Genomic DNA, 7,417 nt, shown 5'->3' with positions numbered 1-7,417 from the left:
GGCTGCCCGGAGCCGTGCGGCGGGTGGGGGGGTGCGCGCCGTGTCGGAACCGGGCGGGGAGACCGTCCGGAGCCGCGCGGCGGGGGCTGCCCGGAGCCGGCGGGCGTCCGCGCCTTTCGGAGGTGGCTGAGGGGAGGCGGGGGCGGGGGCGGGGGGGGGCGCCAGCCCGGAGCCGCGCTGCGGAGCTCGGGGCTGCCGTCGCGGCTCGGCGGGGCTTTCGGGTGAGTCGGCTTTGGGGTGAGGGCACGGGACGGTGTCCCCGCAGGGTCAGGAAGCGTGGAAGGCTGCCTCCCGCGGCACGCCGCAGTTGCAGTCTTGGGGCACGCGGCTGCTGGTCGGCCATATTGGCTCCCCGGAGCACGCCGGAAGTGTAGTCTTACGGCACTCTAATGGCTGCCACGCGGCGCTTGCCAGTGCGTGCCGGGAGGCGTCGTTTTCGCGGACGTGGCTGCCGGACAGCCCGACTTGCTCTCGCAGGAGCGCGAGGTTGGGTTTTTTTTGCCGTTTTCGAGTGGTTTTCTGCAGGCTTCCAGCCGCTCCCGAGCAGCGGTGCGGCCGTGCTACGAGAGCGCGCGCAGCGGCGAGGCGTTGCCCGGTGTCCCGAGACGAGCGCTACCGGTCGGACTCTCCGGAAGCCTGTCCGGCAGCCCCAGGCCGCCCCCGAGCCCTGGCGTGAAGGCGGCAAGCTGGCCCTCGCCTGTGCCGCTTTCTTCCTGAACAGGGGTGCTGGCGGCGGCGGCAGCGGCAGCAGCGCGGGGAAAGAGCGGCGTCTCCGGAAGCCCCTGCAGAAGGAGGAGGGTCTCCGGCCAGGGCCGACCTCCGGTAGTAACGGCCGCTGCTTTTTCTTTCCCTCTCCCAGGCCGCGCTGAGGACGTGGTTGCCCGTCCCTCCCTTGGGGATGCCGTCGACTGCACCCGCCTCGCCTGTGCCTGGCCTGGCTCGCCTCGTGGCGTGGGGGCGAAAAGGGACAGGCGGCGGAGCGCTTACCGGCCGTGGACAGCAGCTGCCCTAAGGGAAGCTGGAATGGCCAGAGAAAGGTGAAGAAGAAGAAGAAGAGATGAAGGCTCTCTCGGCCGGCAGCTGCCTCCCGCTGCAGGCAAGAGAGCGCCTGCCTCGCCGGGTGAGGAAAGATCCCTCGTTGCGCTCCGCGGCAGGTCAGGCTGCCGACGGGCACCGCAGGGTCGCCACGCGTAATCCAAAGCACGGTGCGGCCGCGTACCGAGGGAGGCAGGGAGGCAGGCTACTCATCTAGGCAGACTCGTCTCCTCGGAGCTGTAAGACACCCGTGTATTCTCTTAGGCGGAGGACAGCCGAGCGACCGAGTGACAGCAAAGGAAAGGCGGAGAGCGGAGAAAGAAGCGTCTGCGCTGGCAAGCTCTCCCGGCAGCGCCGAGAGCCAGAGCTGCGGTGAGTCCTGGGCCCGCGGGGCCCCCATCGCCTCTCCTCTGCGTCGCGGGCCCTCCTCTGCCCCCCTCGCTTTCCCACCCCGCTGTGGGTTTTTTTGGTTTGCTTTCTGCTCCCCGCTATGTTCTTTTTCCATCTCGCTCTGACGGGCTGCCTGTCCCCACCTTTTTTAGGTCCTCGCTCTCTCTGCCCCGTAGCCCGTGGCTATTGTTTCCTTCTCTCTCTCCCGGTCTCTCTGTCCGGCCCCCAGCCACTGTTTCTGCATTCCTCCCCCTCGGTCCTGTAGCCTGTCGGTATTTCTGCCATCTCTGGCTCTCTCTGTGCGGCTCCTCGTTCCTGTTGTTCGAGGTCTTCCTTCTCGGCTCCGTAGCGAGTCGTCGTGAGTCTCTCTCTTTCTCCGTCCCTCTTGAGCCTCTTCCCTGCCCCTCGTTTTGAAGGCCCGCCTCTCTGTCCCGGCACCCGTCGCTATGGTTCCTTTTTTCGGTCTGGCTCCGTCTCGCTCCCCGTCCCTGTTTTTCTAAAGTCTCCCCTCTCTGCCTCCTAGCCCGTCGGTACCTTTTTCTTTCCCCGTCGCGGTTCGTCTGGCTCCCTGTCCCTCTTTCTTTCTTCCTTCCTTCCTTCCTCCCTGTCTGCCCCGCAGCCCGTCCCTTCGTTCCTTTCTCCTTCCCTCTCTGTCCCTCTCCCGGTCCCCGGCATTAAACTCTGCTTCTCTGCCCGGTAGCTCGCCACCGTCTTACCTTTCCCCGTCTCTCTCTCTGTCCAGCTCCCTCTCTCGAATCTTCAATTCCTCCCTGTCGCTGCAGAAGCCTGTCGGGACTTTTTCCCCTGCCCGGCTTGCCTCTCCCTGTCTCGCGATTCCTCCCTCTCTGCCCTCTTAGCCGCGACCGTTTTTTATATTCTCCGTCTCTCCCTCGGTCCGCCTCGAGATCCCGATTGTTTTTTAAAGCGACCGAATCGTCGAGGTTGGCAGAGACCTTTACGATTATCGGGTGGAACCGCGAACCTGGCGCTGGCAAGTCCCCCTCTGCCCCGCAGCCCGTCCCTTCCCTTCCGACGGCCTCTTTCTCCACCTCCCTCTGTCCGGCTCCCGGCCCCTCTTTTCCACTTCCGCCCTCTGTACCCTGTGGCTTTCCCCCTCTTCTTTCTCTCTCTGTCTCTGTTTGAGGAGGAGCTGCTGCCGCCCCAGCGTTCGCATCCCGTTCACGGTGTCGCGCGCAACGCTTCTTCTCGGGCGCGCTTCCTCCTCCTCCTCCTCCTTCGGGCTCGACCCGAGGCTTCCGGCAGCAGTCTCCGGGTGTCGGATTTTGTAAAATAATTAACGTAACTGAAAGGTGCAGCAGCGGGATCGGCCCGGGCGGGGCGCCTCCAAGAGAGGGACCCCGAACAAAGAAATCCCGGGCCGATCCCGCTTGGGTCCCGGACACCCGCCCCTCGCGCGCTGTCCGCGCGTCCCTTAGTCCCGCGGTGACTTTTGGTCTGGGGTCTTCTACCGTCGTCTCGGATTCTTCTTCTGTATAGCTGTGGGCGGTGCGTTATTCCACAGGTGCTGCTGCGCCGATGCTCCGTACGTTCGCAGTAACGGGTAGAGCGGAAGGCTCCGTGGCCAGGGAAGAGCGGCACGGACACGTTCCTGCTCGCTCCGTTGCACCGGAATTTCGACGGCTGGGTTCGGCCGCTAAATTGATGGCGCTACCGGAAGAAATTTCAGAAAAGTGAGTACTGTGCTTGTCTTTAATCTTTTAAAGTAATTTTTCTACGGGCGCCCGGTCCGTGGCTTAGATATTTGGTTTGCGGCGAAACAGACCCGGAACGTGGCTCCAAGTAGCGTTCCGATTCGCTGAAATTCCCCGTAGTCAGAGAGCAAGAATGGTGAATGTTGCTTGGCGGTTTGAAATCTCAGGCTTTCTCTGAAAGCTGACCTGCCAGAATGAGCCGAAAGCAGGCCGAACGCCAATAGGGATGCCGCAGAAAAGGTCCTCTTCTTGACAGGAGAAGAGCTTGGCGAAACGTCAGCGCCGTTTCCCGTAGGGCCTCCGACGTACCGGTTCGGCAAGCGTGGGCTTTGTGCGATTCCCTCGGGGACGATGGCGAACAAACCTTGTACGGCAGAGAGCATCTTAGCTTACTTTCCATCTCCTGCTCGGTTACTTGCAGAATATTTAATTTGGCGTCGCACGGACCCAGAGGGACGGGTCCCCAACTCATGCTGGTAGGGCAACCCCAGTACCAGCCGTCAAATCGGAAAAGAGTACGACGTTTTGAAACGTTTGCCTTGCGAGGAGAAGGCCGTCTCTCGTTAGGCAACTGAATTCTGCGACCGATTTCCACGCCTCACGCGCGTGCGTGCGCGCACACGCGCCCCCCCCACCCCCCCCCCCCCCAACAGGCAGGCTTTGAAGGAGGCAGTCCCTAAGGCAACGCGATCTAAAACGTGGAAGTTTTTTTTTCTATTTTTAATAGTTTCTTACGGATAGGAGGCTCGTGTGAGCGTTTAGCCTGTCCTGTCCTTAATTCTGAACCCACTGGCTGGTGCAGAAGGACGGTCGTGTGACAAAAACAGCATGAAATTTGTCCCTGTGCCGGCTGCGTCCCGTGGTAAAGGAGTACATCTGTTATTCCTGCGTGAAAGATGTTTGATGAGCGTACCGCATCGTCAGAGCTGCTCTTGGTCTGCCTGCAAGCCGTGGGTTATGATTTAGAAATACGTTCGCCTACCGTTCCTTAACTGTGTGGTTTTGGTTTTATTTTTTCAAAGAAAGGGTGGCTTTTTCGTCGATCTCTTTGTGAGAGTATCAAATCAGGCGGCGGTAAATACGTAGAAGCAACTAGGCGTACTACGGCGTGTACCGGACAGCGTTGGCGTGCCGCTCTGCTAGCAGCGGAGAGCCAGATGAGGATGCCCGTGGTAAGTACTCGTTCTGCCTCCGGCTGAACGGAAAGATTCTCATGTTGAGGGTTCCTGGGCTTGTCTGTGTGATTAGCATTACTTTTTTTTTTTTTTTTTTTTTAATATGAAACAGGGTCAGATAATTGTTGATGAGTGGGACTTTGCGTACTCCTTTAGGTAGTTTTTCGTACTGAACCTTAGATCGGTTACAAAACTTAATCTTTGTGCAGTTTACACGTTTTGTAGCAACTACAAAGACATTTATCCTGTAGGTAAGCTGAAAATAAAAATGCGGTTTCTCACCTGATTTTTCTTTCGGAGGAACGCTCGCCCCCAGCGGCTGTTTTTTTTTGCTAGTGTTGTCGGGGGAAGGAACGGCGGCGCTTGCCTGGTTTCTTCCCCTAGCCAGGGACCTGAAACTTTGTTTTCCTCAGCTGTTTCACTAGAAATTTACAAGTGTCGGTGGTCAACAGTGGCAGAGAATTGGGTGGCGTTTTCAATTTCAAAGGGAAGGAACGTGTTGATGTTAATTCTGTTACCAAAAGCGAAGTACCAGCTGCTTCCTCTTTCTAGATCTTCTCTCCTTTCGCCGTCCTCCCCGAGGGGTAACGTGGCCACGCCGTATACCTTTTCTGCTCTGGTACCGTTCGTTTGATACGCAGGAGCGCTGTGAAATAACTAGAAGGGCTACGGACAGACATCTGCCATCGTTGCGGCTGCCTTAAATCGTGTATTTGTCCCTTTAGCCCGTCATTTCCTTTCCGCTCAGTTGAGTTACGTGCAGCGTTAGGTTCCAGTCGAGAGCGGTGCCGCCGAACAACGCTCTGGGAGCGTGCGCGGAGGAGGGCGACCGAGATGGCGAGAGGTCTCCGAGGCAAGACTTAGGGGGAGCGGCTGAGGTCACTTGGTTTGTTCAGCTTGGAGAAGGGAAGGCCGAGGGGTGACCTCATCGCAGTCTACACCTTCCTCGAGGGGGACGGCGGAGGGGGAGGCGCTGACCTCCGCTCTCTCCGGTGACCGGCACTAGGACCCGAGGAAACGGGACGAAGCTGCGTCAGGGCAAGTTCAGACCGGACGTTGGGAAAAGGCTTTTCACTGAGAGGGCGGTCGGTCAGTCACGGAACAGGCTCCCCAGGGAAGCGGTCGCAGCCACCGAGCCTGTCAGGAGTTCAAGGAGCGTCTGAACGATGCTCTTAGTCGCACGGTTTAGTTTTAGGTAGTCCCGCGTGGAGCGGGGGCTTGGTCTCGGTGATCCGTATGGGTCCCTTCCAACTTGAGATACTCTATGATTCTGTGAAATCTTCTGGGTTAGAAACGACCTTATTGTAATAGAGAATTCGCTGAACGTGGCTTTGTGCAAGGACTGTCGTCTTAGAATATCTTTTTTTTTTTTTCTTCCCCCCCCCCCCCCCCAGATATGAGAAAAGCTCTGTCCAGAGATATGGAGACGAAATCAGTTGTACCTCACCCTGTGACACCGGAAGACATTGAGTAACTGTAAGCTGTGATGCTCAGTGAAATTACTAAGAGCGTTAAGTTTCCCGTGCCTTTGCTTTCACTCTCCCATTCTCTTGTCTTGCGGCACGTCGCATTTTTTGAGGCCGTGGAAGCGACACCGGGAGCGATGGGTTGTCAGAACCAGGTCCTCCTGCCCGTCGCTGGTTTTGCTTACCTTCGCCGTCTCTGTGTACCAGCCTGCGTCTCTCTCTCTCTGTCCTCAATCCCTGTCCTCTCTTCTCTGTTCTGCTTTGTTTCGCTGCGTATGTCCCGTTCCCTGTCCCACCTTTATCCTTCCTTCCTTCTTCCTCGCCTTTTTCTTTGTCCTTTTGTCCTGCTCCCCGACCCTGTTTCTCGCTCCATCTGACCGTCCTTTTCCTGGCACCTTGGTGTCTCTGCTCCTTGCCCCCGTCTTCCTCCCCCTCTGCCCAGTCCTCGTCTCCCTCTTTTGTCTCTCTGTCCCTCTGTCCTCCTTCTGCCTCTGCCCCTCTGTCCTGCTCCCTGCCCCTCTTGTTCTCACTCTGCCCCAGCGTCCCGCTCCCCGGTCCTCTTTCCCTCTGTTGCTCTCTCCTTTTATCTCTCCTTCTCCCTGCTCCCCAGCCCGGTTCTCTCACGCTCCCGCTTCCTTTTTTTATTCTCTGTTGCTCTGTCCTGCTCCCCGTGCCGCTGTCCCTCGCCGTACCTCTCGGTCCGGCTCCCTGCCCTTATTCTCTTTTCCTCCCTCGCCGTGGCGCTGCCCGCCCAGGGTCGTTTCTGCCTCTCTGTCCCGCTCCCCGTCCTGGTTTGTCGGTCGCCGTCCCGCTGCCTCTCTTCCTGCCGCTTCTTCCTCCCTCTCTGTCAGGCTCCCTGTCCCCGTCCTTCACTCGCCGTCCCTTTCCTTGCCTCGTGCTTTCTCGCTCGCCGCCGCCCCCCCCCCCCCATCCAGCTGGCTGCCCCTTTTCTCCTCTCTTCTAGCGTCCTGCAGCTGGCTCCTCGGTTTTGGCGGCAGCCTGCACATAGCAGCCCAGCTCTCCAGCAGCCTGACGGACCGACCGTGTGTCTGTTCCACGCCGGACTGGCGAGCGTGGCTCCGGGTAGGACAGCCGAGGTGCCCCAGGGCCGGGCCCCGAGCCCCGGTGCGGAGTCTCTCCCGGAACCGGCTCTGTGTGTGACTGAATAAACGCTTGCGGTCTCTTTTGCCGTGCCGGCTGCGTTGGCGCTTCCTTTGCGGGGGGGGGGGGGGGGGGAGGGGCCGTGATGGAGGGCAGGGGAGGAGGTGTGTGGTGGGGTATTAACGTATTCAACAAGGTCACATTGCTCGCATCCTCGGGATCCAAAAGTGATGCTTCTTGGCTCCGCCCCTGACCCATGCCAAACTCCGGCCCCCCCGCAAACTCCGCCCCTCACGCAAACTCCGCCCCTCACGCACACCAAGCCCTGCCCCTCATGGAAACTCCGCCCCCGGCGCAAACTCCGCCCTGATGCAAGCCAAGCCCGCCCCTCAGGCAAACTCGCCCTGATGCACGCCAAGCCCCCTCACGCAAACTCCGCCCCACACAAACTCCGACCCTGGCGCACGCCAAGCCCCCGCCCCAATGCAAACTCCGCCCCTCACGCAAACTCCGCCCCCGATGCATGCCAAGCCCGCCC

At 59.6% G+C, this 7,417-nt stretch overlaps 1 long non-coding RNA gene across 2 annotated transcripts; it reads left to right on the top strand.

The window, feature by feature from the left end:
- Positions 1-1,323: 1,323 nt before the first annotated feature.
- Positions 1,324-6,936, top strand: LOC129200558 (uncharacterized). Of its 2 annotated transcripts, XR_008574978.1 has the most exons (4): positions 1,324-1,407; positions 2,948-3,116; positions 5,707-5,788; positions 6,743-6,936. It is a non-coding gene; the product is annotated as an uncharacterized LOC129200558 (long non-coding RNA). The 2 variants fall into 2 exon arrangements; XR_008574977.1 differs by lacking the exon at positions 6,743-6,936 and having other exon boundaries at positions 5,707-5,934.
- The last annotated feature ends 481 nt before the right edge of the window (positions 6,937-7,417 follow it).

This window comes from Grus americana, unplaced genomic scaffold (assembly GCF_028858705.1).
Source record: "Grus americana isolate bGruAme1 unplaced genomic scaffold, bGruAme1.mat scaffold_296, whole genome shotgun sequence".
Lineage (NCBI taxonomy): Eukaryota > Metazoa > Chordata > Aves > Gruiformes > Gruidae > Grus > Grus americana.
The sequence above is the reverse complement of the archived record's forward strand: the minus strand, read 5'-3'. Positions and strand labels throughout refer to the sequence as shown.